Source organism: Meles meles, chromosome 16 (genome assembly GCF_922984935.1).
Source record: "Meles meles chromosome 16, mMelMel3.1 paternal haplotype, whole genome shotgun sequence".
NCBI lineage: Eukaryota > Metazoa > Chordata > Mammalia > Carnivora > Mustelidae > Meles > Meles meles.
Window position 1 is genome coordinate 12,355,790 of NC_060081.1, and position 14,213 is coordinate 12,370,002.

General features: G+C 47.6%; 1 protein-coding gene across 2 annotated transcripts in view; it reads left to right on the top strand.

Annotated features, from left to right (window-relative positions):
* EDAR (ectodysplasin A receptor) overlaps nucleotides 1-14,213 on the top strand; it is an 87,476-nt gene that overhangs the window by 18,053 nt on the left and 55,210 nt on the right. Inside the window, exon 1 of one of the 2 annotated variants that reach the window (XM_045981151.1) lies at nucleotides 11,219-11,232. The exons of the other annotated variant lie outside the window; for it this stretch is intronic. The gene's annotated coding sequence lies outside the window, so the exon portion shown is untranslated. Of the gene's footprint in view, nucleotides 1-11,218; nucleotides 11,233-14,213 lie in introns of those variants that run through there. 2 annotated transcript variants of the gene reach the window in all.

The following is a 14,213-nucleotide window of genomic DNA, read 5'->3' on the forward strand; positions in this document are numbered from 1 at the left end:
AGAAGCCCTAAGAGCAGATGTGTGTTCTTCATTGGGCCTTGTGGAATCTCATTGGGAAGGAGCTAAAACCGGGGCTTTTACACAGAAGCTGAGCATGTGTCAGGGACTTCTGCTCATTAGTGACGGGGCCTGGGAGGTGGCAAAGCCGCTTCCAGAAGCATCTGAGGAGCTGGATGTTTAGAGGCATTTTTAAGAAGAATGTTAAGATAACAAAACTGCTTAAAGTCCTACAGAGCAATGAAACTGTAATCTTTGGGGTTACCTTTTCTACGAGGCCCAAATCTGCAAGCTGATATGTAACCTCACAGTGATGTGGCCTCCAGACAGTGGCTAGCAAAGCCCCCACTGGGTACCCTCACCTGGAGAGTGACGTCATCATGGGCGGTCCTAGGTCATGGTGGCCTGCACTGCCCTTCCAGGTTGCATTATTTGCAAGTGTTGGTTCTTTGATCAGGCTCAAGCTTTAGGCCAGGGTGACCCAGAGGGGTAAAGGGAATAAGCCCCAAGAAGAAAAGAAGTTCCCCTGGCTATTACCAGGGGACTATGGATAGTCAGGCCTCCCTCAGGCCAGAATGCAGCCCTTGGTGCTGCTCTCCAAAAGCTCCTCTCTCCAGCCTGCCCCCCAAGGAGGGGTGGGGGGGACTGGGTACAACCCAGCGGGCTGGTGACAGGAAGGTCCTTTCTGTATCTTCTGCTTCAGCTCCCCAGGAGCCACAAGGGCAGCTCAGAAAAAACCTACCCATTACTAACATGGAAAGCTACAACCCTGGTTTTCAAAGTTTAACAACCATAGGAGTTTTGTACCATTAGCAAATAAATAAATGCTTTTTTTCATCTCAACCTCATGCTTTTACCTTGTGTCTCTACGTACAATGTACATAGCATCTTAGTATAATAGGATATCCCATATAGAGGATGCTTACTCCATCTTTTTACTATTAAGGATGCCCAAAAAAGCTTGGAGACCTGTGTGCAAAGCCATTCCTCCTCAGGTAGTTCAGCATTTCTGAATCACCTGGAATCTTGTTGAAATGCAGATTTTAGGAGCGCCTGGGTGGTCCAGATGGTTGGGCATCTGCCTTTGGCTCAGGTCACGATCTCCAGGTCCTGGGATCGAGCCCCACGTCAGGCTTCCAGCTCAGTGAGGAGTCTGCTTCTCCCTCCTCCCTCTGTCTCTCCCTCTGCTTGTGCTCCCTTTGTCTCTCTCTTTCAAATGAATAAATTAAAACAACCAAAAAATTTTTTTTAATTTTTTTTAAAAATGCAGATTTTAATTCTTATAGGTCCAGGAGGGCAGAGTCTCTGCACTTCTCATGGGCTCCCAGGTGATGCTGATGTAGTTGGTCTACAGGCCACACTTTGAGGAGACAGCCGGTTCTGGCTCCTAATCTGTAGAAAGTTGCTGATTCAGTGGCCCCCCCCAGAGGTGGTGTGCACCCAGACAACAGAGCACAGTGAAGTGCTCCCCAGCCCACCTGCTTTCAAGAGATGGGAACAGTGGCTGCACTAGGGTTACCCAGCATGGGGTAACATTCCTAATCTATCGCTCGCTGGTTATCATACCTTAAATAAGTTATTGAGCCTCTCTGAGCCCCAGTTTCCTCCTCTGCAAAGTGAGATCAGTAACAGCACCTCCCTCAGGTTGTTCTGTGAAAATCCAATGATATGGTGTGCGTGCAGCCCTGGGCACAGTGCCTGGGGTGTGCAGGTTGGGGGCTTCCAGGATGCAGGATTCCGTTTTGAACCCAGGACGGCGGGATGCTTGGTCACATAGCCAGTGCTCAGCAGCGCATCTGTATGCTATCTCCGACGTCCAGGCTCCGCGGCTCCGTTCTTGGGTGTTGGTCCAGTCATGGCAGTGAGCACAGGCTCTGCTCCTGCCAGAACACCGGCTGTTCTCAGAACTGGGCTGCTGGGCCAGGGGCTCCATCACCCGGAGCTCTCTCTGACACATTTTAGGCTTTCTAATCTCTAGGGGTTTCCACCGTCTGTCCCTGAAGTTGCTGCTCTCGGTAACATGGTGACACCAGGAGAAACTTATCTTAATTGGCTCTTATTTTCCTTTTTTAAAAATCCACACATGAAGCCCTCAAACAAACAGAAATCCACAGCCTAGTTTTATCCGATAGATGGTGTTTTCTGGAGCTCTGAGGGAAAAGAGGAAAGAAATGGTTTATGAAGTAAAAGAGAACCAATTAAAAGATCAAGCTCATCTTAACTTTTTCTACAGAGACCCACTTCTCCATGTACGACAGCACCCAGTCCTTTTCAAGTTTTATAGCTACCTCATTGGGGCAGAAAAATCAGGAAGTCACTTGTTACACATAGGACTCTTATAAGCCTCTTTGATTAAAAAAAAAAAAAAAAGGATGAAACGCAAGGAAGAAACCAGTAAACACTCATTTTAAAACCCAAAAGCAGTGGGCCTCGCCTTTCCTCTGCTCCCTTTCTCACCTGCAAACCCCCAACCATATTTTCCACAGCAGTCACTGCAGCCTCAGGGAGAACATGAATTACTGAAGTAAAAGAAAATTCTAGCCTTTGATATTCTTAATTTTTTTTTCTAGTTTTCTCTGTGAAATATGAACCCACTGCTGATTATCCCAGGGACTTGATCTCAAAAACACAGGATGGGCCGGTGCCGGTGGGGGAGATCCTGACGAAGGAGATCCCGCTCTCTGCTCCCCACTTCTCTACGCACTTTGCCTTTGAGTACCATGTTTGCGGATTTGTCTGTCCTGTGTGGCCGGCACTATGACAAAATGCCGTAGCTCGGTGCGCCTGAAACCAGATGGGTTCTCCTACTGTTGGGAGGAACTAGAGAGGTAAAGCTCTGTTATCACTGCTCTCCAGATGAAAGACAGACTCTCCCTCAGAGGCTCGTGGCGTCACCTCGAGGAAGGCATGCGATGTCTGGCTGAGGTCACAGGCTCCATGCTGTGGCCCCACAGGACCAGTGAGATGTCACACAGTGGGATTTCCTGTCCCAGGGGACTCAAGCCACGGTGGGCCTCCAGGGCCACTGCACATCTTAAATTCTCGGGGTGACCTCTTAGACCCTTCACCACAGCCCGTGCCTTCCTTGTAAAGGTGACCCGGGGTAGACGTTCGTAACAGACATGACAAAGATGGAACTTGGAAAACTAGTCAAGGGCTGCCACCGATACGCCGGTGAACACTTGGAGTGTAACTCGTGAGAAGAAAGCAGAGGCCAAGAAGACCAGGAGGAGAGGATTACATCCAAGTTAGTCTGATCTAGACACCTGGATGTGCTGACGCCGCCAGTGCGTCAGCCCCAAGGATACGTGATGTCTGATGCTTTACCGTGCACACTCGGAGCCCAGCAGGGCAGGGCAAGGCGTCACGCGCAGATAAGGGAACTGGGCCCAAACTCTAGAGCCTAATTTAATTAGCACTGATCTGAGGTGGCTGGTACCCGGTTTTTCCAGTTTTCAGGAAATATATCTTGGCCTGGGGGTGATGGGGTGCTGAGGGAGGGCGAGTTCGGAGAGGCTGGCGGGGGGGTGGGCTGCGAGACTTGAAAGGCCTCGATATTGGATTTCACCTGTGATGTGATAAAACCTCAGGCCTCCCTCTCTTCACTTGCCAACGTGCACAGAGAGCCACACCTATCCTACATCAAACATTCAATTACCATAAACCCCAAGGAAGGGCGAAGGAGACTTTCCACCATGGCAGTCACTGGAAGGGAAATCATAGAAGTGCACAGACGCCCAAAGGTAAGAGGAAAATACCCAAATCCCTCTAAAGCCTGTGGAGCTCAGGAGGAGACAATCCTTAGGGGACAAAAGCCTTCGGAGTATCCTCCTGTGTTTGCTGTCTCTTTCTGTCACTAGAAGACCTGTATCGGGGGACAGCTAGGACATTTAGGATCATTAAGAGATAGAACACCTCCGCGCGCACACACACACACACACACACACACACACACACACATTTTCTGATCTGTGGGATAATATTTAAAGGGGGGTAATACAAAATAAGGAGTCAGTTTTTAGGGAATTAGTGTAAAACAAGCCGGTTATGGTACTGAAGGTGAAGAAACTTACAATATTCAAAATACATGGAGTATGAAGCTGAACCTTATAGGATTTAATTAGAGTGAATAAATTATTCCTTATTCTCAAAATGCTGTTAAGTATGTTTCTCTTGTGCTACATGGCTTGGATATTTCTGCCCCATGTGCTGTATCTGCCGCTCTCTGGAAGCTCATGACGAAGGATGGGTCTCCTGGGGGAAGCTCACCCAGGAGGCTGGTGCCATCCCTGAATGAGCCAAGAGCTCAGCTCAAGGGAAACAGCAAAAATCTCTTATTTTTTGAGCTTTCATATGGATTTATCTTCAATGTTTTTCTTTCTAGAGTTCTTTGCTATTTACTGTTCTGTTTTGCTCACAGAAACCTGGTTCTTTAAACAGGAGTGTCGAAGTTGTCAAAGTCCTATCCTTATTTCAGTCATTGGTTACCACGTTTTGCCTTTTTTTTTTTTTTTCAAAAGTGCCTGTCTTTCTCTTCGTTAGAATATGAACTTTTATTGCCCATATTTTGGGCAATAAAATGTTTCATATTCAATGTAGGGGGAGGTTGGACAGTTGCATGAGTCCATTTTTTTAATCACAGTAAAATGTTGGTGGGGTTGCATGTGACTCATCATGTAATACAAAGAAGGGGGTGATGTGGTCTAGAACTCACATGATCTGGGGTGTGCAGCGGGCTCTAGCACAATTCACCAGTGGGACCTCAGAAAATTCCTGGAACTCTCTGAATCTCAGCTTCCTAAGGGTTAAAGCTCACCCCATCTCACAGGGACACCACAACAGTGGGGCGGGGAGTGGGGGGGACAATCTGGATAAGCTTAGATATTGTAATTAGAAAACATTTGAGAAGAGAGAGGAATCTGAAAGAGCTTCTCCTGTCCTGTCCGGTGGTGTAGCCACTAGCCCCGTATGGCTTTACATTTAAGTGATTAAAGCTAATAGGCTTTAAAAATTCAGGTCCAAAGTCGCACTAGCCATGTTTCAAGCGCTCAGCAGCCACATGTGTAAAATGGCCACCATACTGGGCAGCTCCGGCTCAGCAGCCCCATCTTATGGCCAAGGAAAGGATCTGAGAGTGAGTGCAGGACTGGCCAGTGCTGGAGCAAGGGCTGATCTCTGGTTCACTGTTAGTACAGAGGGTGTGGCCATCCCTCCATCCAGCTCCCACTGTCCTCCCTCTGCCCACATCTTTTCCCGAGAAGGCAGACTTACAGAAAGAAGGGGTCCCTCATTTGTAGTTTGCAGGTCAGGGGTGGGCACTTCTATGAAACCTGCAGCCTGGGCATTGCCCTAAAGTTGTCACAATGTCCTGAAGAGCCCCCCCTTCATTCTACTGTCAAAACAGCAACCTGTTCTTGCGGATGATAGAGTTTTACAAAAGAGCCTCTAGAAAGTCTCAAACTGATCTGCATCCTGATGGCATGAAGGTCAACGGCCGCTGTGAGGGCGAATTACACTATAATTTTGCAAGATGAAACCATTGGGGTAAAGAGGACACCGGGTCTCAGCAGTATTTCTCATGACTGCATGTGAAGCTATAGTTATCTCAACACGAAAAGTTAATTTTTTTTAAAAAGATTTTATTTATTTATTTGACAGAGAGACACGCTAGAGGGGGAACACGAGCAGGGTGAGTGGGAGAGGGATAAGCAGGCTTCCCACTGAGCAGGGAGCCCATTTGGGGTTCCATCCCAGGACCCTAGGATCATGACCTGAGCCGAAGGCAGATACTTAACTGACTGAGCCACTAGGCGCCCCCAAATAGGCTAATTTCTTAAAAGGTCCTTTTGCAGCTCTTACAATTCACATCTTTTTCAATTTAAGAACGTCTGCATTCTTTTTTTTTTTTAATTTATTTATTTATTTGACAGAGAGAGATCACGAGTAAGCAGAGAGGCAGGCAGAGAGAGAGGAGGAAGCAGGCTCCCCGCTGAGCAGAGAGCCTGATGTGGGGCTCGATCCCAGGACCCTGAGATCATGACCTGAGCTGAAGGCAGAGGCTTAACCCACTGAGACACCCAGGTGCCCCTAAGAACGTCTGCATTCTTAAACACCCTAGAAACAGATTGTGGACAGCCCCTAGACGCGCAGAGAATTTTCTTCTCCTAGCTCCTAAGAACCTCGGTTTTACTAAATTTAGAGTTCATGATGATATTCCACTTACAGCAGCCATTTTGCATTGACAGAGAATCTCAAATAAGAATACAAAGCATAAAGCTTCCCAGTGCAGTTTTCTAAATCTAAAGCATCTCTATTGTGGGGCTCACGCACACGACACCAGTGAGCGAAGTGAGGGATGGCACAAGGACGTGGGACCTGCACGTGGCAGTGACTGATCTTGACGGGCGCGCAGAGCCACGGAATTTTGTTCGGTTCCATTGAGTTGCTGCCAGCAGGACTGGCCAGAGGGGGGAGACGGCAACCATCGTCAGCAAATCCCTTTCCCCGGTATCTCTGCGGCCTTCAGTTCTCCTGGAAAATACTGGGCTTGTTTGTGGACTTTAACGCAACCATGGGAGAGCGAGGGTCTTTGAGTTTGTGCTGGGGGTGCTGGATAAAACGGTGCCATATTTGGCCTTGAGAAGCGTGTGTACAATTGTGATGCTGGCAAGGCGAAAAGGGTGCCGTGGCCGCTGTCAAGAATGTGGGCCTCGAGTGGGAAGTCTTGGTTGGACTTCCTTCTTCATCACTTAGTATTGGTTGTGTGAACCTAGATAATTCACCTAACATCTCTAATCCTCCGATTCTTTATCTGTGAAACAGGCACAACAAAACCCACCTATTTCCTGGGATTGTCAGTAACTTCGGTTAATATGTGCAAAGTCCTTGAAGGAATGAGTGCGGCTCTGCAGTGGGGAGTGTGGTCTGTGGGTTCACAGAACAACAAGGAAAGGCCAGGACAGGGGTGCCTTGAAGGCGTCCCATGCACTGGCCGCAGACGGGGTTCATGTTTCCATTTAGATGTTTTCGTAGATTTCCCTTCTGTGGTTTACAGGCGAAGTCCAAGCAGGAGAAAAAATCTCTCTAGGGTTTTATCCAAACTGTTATATTCTGAGACCGACTGTTGGGAGAAACAGCTCATGACTCATCTTACAGCTGCATATCCCTTCCCTGGTTTCCGTGAACACAGCTGGGGCTTTTCACACAAATATAAGCTTGGAAAAATGAGAGTTGGCCTGGCCATGTGTAACATGGACACACAGCCTGTGCACTTTCCCAGCCTGGCAACCACCCCTGAGGCGGCAAGCCCAGCACACTCGGACTGCAGAGCTGGGCCCAGGACCCCTTGCATGAGAACCAGTTCATTTTGACCCCGGAGCTTCAGAAAAGAAAACAGTTGTTAACACCTCCTTATGAATGCTCATTTAATATGAAAATCTGTTCTTCTTAGCATCTCCACAACCAAAAAGTCAGCCCACCTATGACACATAAATCTAATGTTTTTTCCACGAGAACGTGGCTTGTCTCTCTTGGGTCCCCTCTGCTCCAGGCACCCCCATGGCACAAGTCCACCAGAGAAAGGGTTCTGGGGAAGATTCCAGATGAGTGCCTGGCAGCAGCTCTCCTGAGTGAGTCCCAGAGCAGCTGAGCCCGCGTGAAGAGAAGCAGCTACAGCAGATGGGCTGGGAGAGGCCAGGCTCTGATGGGGTGGCTGGCCTCCAGCGCTGTTGTCCTCCAACTCTGCCTTGCCACACAGGAGCCCCCATCTGAGCAACTACAGCCAGGCCAGCCCAGGGCTGGTGGCTCAAGCAGCCAGAGGTGTGACCTTAGACTCTAGCCTCCTTCCATGAGGATTTCCCTTCGGCTTGTCTAGAAGGGAGAGAGGGGACGGTGCTCCCTTGCTTCTATCTGATTCTTTGTTTCTGTCATTACAAACCATGCTCACTTTTCTTCTTCCCTCTGCAACTGCAAAATCTAATCAAGGACCTTGAAGTCCTTGGTGGTAGCCTTCCTGGTGCTCCCTGCCTGCTGGGAGAGGCTCTGAGGGAGGGACGGTAACGTGGCTGAGCTAGCCTCGATCTGTGGATCTTTGACCCAACAATTCTTTCCCTAGGAATTTATCCCAAAGAAAGGATTAGAGTTCCTCGTACTGTGTGAGTTACTTATATTGTAATGTTGATTGTAACAGTGAAAGGGTTTAGAAGATGGGTCAGCTACTCAGGGGCCATCCCGGTCTTTGAACACTGTGCAGCTCTGCTCCTGGAGAACATTTCATAACAAAAGGAGAGGTGCGTTAAATCTGTAAGCAAAAAGGATACAAAACTCTACGTACAAAATGATTCTTGATTAGATAGGTACCTGAATAGATAAGAAGATAAGATAAGGTAAGATAGGTAAGATAAGATAAGATAAGATAAGATGATAGTGAGAAACAAAATCTCAGTAATTCTGGATGGTAGGACTGTGGGTGCTTTCTAGTTTTCTTCTTTATAATTTTACATATTTGAAGGCTTCCTATGACTAGTAAGTATTGTTATTACAGCCAGAGAATTATGAAAAACTGCAACAAGGCTGTTCATATGATGAATGAGATCATGGTCTATTGTTCTGTTTGCTGGGAGGGCAGTGGAGACAGACGTGTGTATGTACCCCACCTGCTTCCTCAAGCTCCTTACAGACGTTCTAAGAGATATGCTGGATGATCTGTTTTGTTTTGTTTTGTTAGTTTTTTTTTTATTTATTTGACAGAGATCACAAGTAGGAAGACAGACAGGCAGAGAGAGAGGAGGAAGCAGGCTCCCTGCTGAGCAGAGAGCCTCATTCGGGGCTTGATCCCAGGACCCTGGGATCATGACCTGAGCTGAAGGCAGAGGCTTTAACCCACTGAGCCACCCAGGTCAGATCATCACCCTGATGATCTGGTTTTAAGAAAGTCAGATATCAAGTGTTTTGGAGGAACTTAACCGTGATCTGTAAAGAAACTCACCAACAACATCACCTCATGAGCTCAACCCATGCTCCACTAAATATTCTAAGGTATTGACCACCTGTTCTGTTCTCTTTTTTTAAATTAACATATAATGTATTATTTGCTGTAAATCATCAGTCTTGTACAATTCCCAGCACTCACCATAGCACACACCCTCCCCAATGTCCATCAGACAGCTGCCCCATCCCCCCACACTTCTCCCCCTCCAGCAACCCTCAGTTTGTTTCCTGAGGTGAGTCTCCTATGATTTGTCTCCCTCTCTGGTTTCATCTTGTTTTGTTTTCCCCTCCTTCCCCTATGATCCTTTGTCTTGTTTCTCAAATTCCTCACATCAGTGAAACAATATGATGATTGTCTTTCTCTGATTGACTTATTTCGCTCAGCATGATACCCTCTAGTTCCATCCATTTCTTTGCAAATGGCAAGATTTCATTTTCTGATGGCTGCATAATATTCCATCCCGATCAGCTGTTCTTTGTTCAGTCTCCCAGGAAAGCACCAAGTCAGGTCCCAACACAGAGTTAGAACTTCGGGGATCCAAGGCATCAATGACTACCAATGGAGAAATGAGCCCAGAGAGACTGGTGGTTGCCTAAGGCAGCCAGCGGGACCAGGACTAGGGCCCACCCTCCCCACTCCCAGTCTCCTTAGCACTGTGTCAGATCTGTAAGTCCCTCTCATGAGCTGCCTTCTGTCCTCATTGCTAATCGAGAGCATTTTGTCAGCAGCATTTTATCAAACTGCCAGGTGCCTCTCCTTAGTGCATCATGAGATTGATACAGTGGGTCAAGACTCGTGGTTAATCATTTTGCTGGAACGGAATACGTAGTACAGCATTGTATCACATAGTGGGAAATAGCAGGTAGACAGGGTGGTTTGTAAATCTTTTATTCCAGCTATATGCGTATGTGCCTCTGTGTACCCATGTTCAAAATACTCGGGCTCGTGGGGACAGACCCTTGGGAAAGGTAGCGTCTCAGAAGACACATCTTCCTCATTTTCATGCAGCATTTTGTGCCAAGCTGCAGAATAACAGTGGACATGCGCTGAGGAAAGCCTCGGCCTCGGTCACCTCTGTGAGGCCAGGGTCCCACCATGACTGTGCCACTGGGACGGCAGCCATTCACCGGCACACAGAGCTGGGTGCTCAGGGTGCACCCCACACCTCGGTACTGGCCTGGCTGGGTGCCCCAGAGTGTGAGGCCCCAGCTCCCCTTCAGCCCAGGGACAACGGCTGCAACAGGGCTCCTGGGAAACCTGAGACTTGAGTCATTTCACCCTAGGTTTGAATGTCACAGAAGAGCAAGCATTGAAAGAGGCAGTGTTCAGGTCAGGAAGAACCAGGAGGACCCCAGATTGGACCAGAGCAGGGGGAGCTCCATGAGACAGGCCTGGCAGCGTGACATGTGAGCTTCTGCATACCAAGGCTGGCTCGCTGCTTCCCTCCAGGCCCCACCTTCCTGGGACTTTCTCAACACCAGCTAAACGGCAGTTTGGTTTCCATTTTTTAGACTCACCTCCAGGTGTCTGGCTCCCTATGTCCTCAGACAGTATCACAGACACCAGGAAACACATTTCCCTTGAATCCGCTTGCTCGCTGGGAAAGCTGATTGCCAACCTCACGTCCCCTTCTCCTCTACCCGCTAGGCTATGTGAGCCCCCGACCCCAGGCCACAGGCGTCCGTGGAGCTTGGTCGGCCCTGCCCACACTTGGCCTTGCAATGCCTCCCTTTGGCTTCACCTGAGTCATCTCCACATCCATATATGCTCGCTTTATTAGGCACGATTCCAACATGTTCTCAGAGTCAGGAATTCCAGGGAAGCCACAGAGAGCTAGATGTTGACACAAAGGATTCTCTGGCTCTGGCCCATTTTCTAAGCATGACCTGGAGAGCACCGTGTCCCATTCTCTGTGGGTGCCAATTAGAATTGCGTCAGCCTCAGCCTGAAGCCACTTTGTGCGGACTGGCCAGAGGAGGGTGGTGTGTCATGAGGGGCCTTTGCTCCCAGAGTCTTTCACAGCTCTGTTGTCATCCTGCCCCAAGCCTGGTGCCTCTTCTCAGCCAGCCAGGAGCCCGGAGAGCCCATTCCCCACACTGGTCTTTCAGATTGGCCTCAACGTCACAGCATCCCAAATGATCAATGCCTCGCTCTTGGGCTTTTAGGTTTCCTGAAGGACCTGATCTCTCAGGCTGTTACGGCTGCTGCAAAGACTCAAGAACCACACTCCAGTCCACTCTCCAGGGGTGAGTGGCAAGAGAAACAAGTCCTGACTCTTGGCTTCGCCATTTTAAGTGAGGGTCCTGAAGCATTGGAGGGGCTGTGGAGGGCCCCCCAGCTTCCCTTCCTGTCCTCCAGGTTCTATGCTGTGTCTGATTCTTTCTCCTTGCCTCCTCTCCTCTGACCCTCGCCCTCACCCTTTGACCCCTGCCCCCACCCTCTGCCCTCTGGCCCCTGCCCTAAGGAAGCCCTTCCCCACAAGCCTTCCACCTCAGCCCACTGAGTGCATTTGCCTGTTTTATTTTCTTTTTTTAACCTGCTGAAGGAAGGAATATTTCATGGTTATTAATGAAAGTGATAGCAATCCCTTGTGTATTTATCTTAGATTATGTGGTCGTTATAAGATGAAGTACCTCAAGCAGTCAGTCTGCGGTTGATTTGAAAACAGACGAGTCTCAACAATGAGCTTAAGGAAAGGTGTCAGGTATAAATCTTGTCTTCAAACAGCCAGGGTGCATTCCAGACTTCAGAGACACTTCTTTGTATAAAGGTGCTTTTTTCCCCCGCCTTTCTTTTCCTTGGGCCTGGAGGAGGATGAAAGTGCAGGGGTGTGTGCGTTTGTTCGTTTAGTCTGATAATGAGGGCGAGGCTCACGGGCATGGTAATTTGGCAGCTTTGGCACTTCCTGTAACAGTTTTAATTTTTTTTTTTTTATCCAAAGGCTGCTTAAAGACAAACATTTTTTGTTAAACTGCTGGTAGTTCATTTTCTGCAGGAACCGTGCAATTAATCTTGTTTATATTAAAGAGACAGGTTGCCTTTGTCAGCTTTCCTGAGCTATAATTAATGAAGATCAAAAACGTTACAAAGACATAATATTTAGCTTAATGCAGATGAGGCTGAGCAACAGCTGCATCAATTAGAGGAGCAAAAGGAAAAACAAATATCCTTTCCTTTGGAGTACCTCCGATACATTAAAAAGCAAGGATCACGAGGCATCCTCCCTCCACCAGCCTTCCCGGGTAAGGCCTGGTGAAAGATGGGGTTTGGATATCAAATGGTGGGTGATGCCCCATCAATTACGCTTTAAAGGCAGTTGGGGGTACCGCACGTCTCTCTTCACTTAGCTGAAATGCATCCAGGTGTGTGGCTGTGGTCTGAGAACGTCCTCACAGAGGAGGCTGTGGGGAAACTGGGACGGCAGGTAGAACCTGGCAGAACCATCTAGCCCATGGGAAACACGAAACACAGCCAGACCACTTCACTTAGAGCCTCTGTGTGAGGGACCGTTATTAGGAAAGCCCAAACAGAACCGATGAGGTGTGCTCCCAACAGCAACATCAGCAGCCCCGCCCATGACTTCCTGACCTGGTGACTAAGACCTGTGGTCTCCAAGCCAAAGCATAAAGAGGGATCGCCTCCGCCTCTAAACAAAACAACCTGGGCTTTCATCTGCCGCAAGAAGCCCGTGGCCTGGGAGCCGCAGGGGTACTTCGTGGAGACCCGGAGGGGCTGGGACTGGACGTTAGTGGTAACCGTGACAGACTCTTCCCCCCAGCTCGGGAAGCAGGACTGGGGAAATTGGAGAAGGTAGTGCAAAGTCAGCCGGTTAGAGCCATCACCTCCTCCGCTGGGGTCCTAACTGCACTGGAACCATCCTCACACATCATGCCTTTAACTTCGTAATTGCCCTTTTCTGGATCAGCGTCATCGTTGACTATCATCAGACAGCCTTAAAGATGCTTATTGTTCAGTATTTGTGATAGTAAACGTTGGGAAATGACCTGAAGATCAGGTATTAGGGGATTTGTTGATTGAGTTATGGTCCATCCATATAGAGGAATAGTTCGGACCCATTAAAAAGAACGCAGTTGATGAATAATTAAAGCCATAAGGGAAAAAAAGGCAGATGCTGAGGAGCATGTATACTGCTCTCCTAATTTCATTCTTAGAGATATCTATGTGCAAATAGAAGACTGAAAGAAAATGCATCAAAATGGATGGTTTGTGATTTTTAATTCTTCTATTTTTCTTTTATTTTCCAGTTTTTTCATTGCAGAAAATTTCCAAAATTGGAAAATAGCTTGTGTTCATTAAACGTACTATGTACCAACCACTGTTAGCACTTTTATACATATCTTCTCTCTTAATTCTTGCATTCTGAAATAGGACCTAATGATATCATAATTTTACTAATGAGACACCTTAGACACAAAGAAAATTAAATGATTTGCCCAAAGTCACATAGCTAGTAAATGATCAACCCAGATTTTGAACCTAGGAAATCTGACTTAAAGGTCCTAAAGATATAGTCATCACCCTCTAATGCTATTATTCCAATCAGTTTTTGAGTGCCTTCCGGGGATAGATGCCCCAGTCACTTGCAACCTTGTATGAATTTCTGTATAAAATTATTTTCTTAGGGACAGTTGGCTGAATCAAAATCACAGAGGGAATGGGTAGAGGAAAGCAGGTAAAAACAGAATTCAGGGACCTGACAAAACACCATACAAGGCACAGGTCTAAGTGAGAAAGGCACTGACTGGAGTGGAAAGACAAAGCATATGTTTCACAAGTTTGCCAAGAGGAGTTGGTAGGGAATCTTTTTCCAAGTATAGTTTCTGGGTGGATAGCCGTATGGATGGGGTAGAAGCCACACTTACCCAAACCTATCAGGGTCTCCAATTTGGAAGAGAGAGGACAGGTTGACTTCAGAAAATCTGCGAAATTCCATCAAGTCATTAACCATTTAAATGATAAACAGAAATTTCAGGCCATGTATCCTCTGTCTCCATCCATAACCATCTGCCCAGCACACTACATTCATCCTGCTGGTTCTAGAATGGATTTCTTTTTCTGAAGAGAACATGCTCCAAGACACAGAATTCATGCCTTTAAATACTTCCTATGCTCTTTGTGTGGCTGTAACTGAAGGATCTTATAAGGATAAGATAAGGATGTGGTGAAGGAATTGGTGGGTCACAAGTGTTACATTTCTTCAACTTTT